This window comes from Gossypium hirsutum, unplaced genomic scaffold (genome assembly GCF_007990345.1).
Source record: "Gossypium hirsutum isolate 1008001.06 unplaced genomic scaffold, Gossypium_hirsutum_v2.1 scaffold_54, whole genome shotgun sequence".
Classification (NCBI taxonomy): Eukaryota; Viridiplantae; Streptophyta; class Magnoliopsida; order Malvales; family Malvaceae; genus Gossypium; species Gossypium hirsutum.
In genome coordinates this window covers 74106-75002 of record NW_024402788.1, presented here as the reverse complement: position 1 = coordinate 75002, position 897 = coordinate 74106, and the positions used below count along the sequence as shown (strand labels likewise).

General features: G+C 39.1%; 1 non-coding gene across 1 annotated transcript; it reads right to left on the bottom strand.

Moving 5' to 3' along the window:
- Positions 1–468: 468 nt before the first annotated feature.
- On the bottom strand, positions 469–574 carry LOC121226286 (small nucleolar RNA R71). The gene has a single exon (XR_005924129.1). It is a non-coding gene; the product is annotated as a small nucleolar RNA R71 (small nucleolar RNA).
- Positions 575–897: the final 323 nt, after the last annotated feature.

Here is an 897-nt window from a genome sequence, read left to right as displayed (position 1 = left end):
TGTTAGCACCTCGTGGTCACTTCCGACAACGGTCTCGGGTACGGGGTGTTACATGTTACCTCCTGTGGTTGCTACAAACCTAGTAAATCAAGATCCTACTCCTCATATTATGTATGATTATGCTAAACCTAGTTTAACAGGAACTGAATCAAGAATAGTTAGACCTGCTGTTGCTGCGAATAATTTTGAACTGAAACCTAACACGATTCAAATGATACAAAGTTTGTTCAGCTTGATGGTTTGCAGGATGAGGATCCAAACACTCATTTAACGAATTTTTTGGAATTCTGTGACACTTTTAAGATCAATGGCATTTCTAATGATGCTATTCGCCTTCGGTTATTTCCCTTTTCATTGAGAAATAAGGCTAAACAGTGGTTGAACTCGTTGCCACAAGGGTTAATCACTACTTGGGAACAAATGACCAAAAAAATTTTGCTTAAATATTTTCCGCTGGCTAAAACAGTTAAATTAAGGAATGATATCTCTTCTTTTGTGCAGATGGATTTAGAAACACTTTATGATGCATGGGAGAGATACAAGGACTTATTGAGAAGGTACCTCACCATGGGTTAGCCCTTTGGTTACAGGTTCAGACTTTCCACAACGGTTTGAATCCCTTAACTAGACAAATGATTGATGCAGCTGCTGGAGGAACCATCAATAATAAGAAACCTGAAGATGCTTATGAGTTTATAGAGGAGATGTCACTGAATAATTATCAGTGGCAAGTGATAGGACAAAGCCAACTAGGGCCGCCGACGTTTTTAACATCAACTCAGTTACTATGTTGTCGAATCAAGTGGAACTACTGAATAAAAAGATTGGTGGTTTACTTGGTTCTACGTAGGTACATCCAGTAATGCAGTGCGATGCAAGCAGAAGTGGAATGAGCAA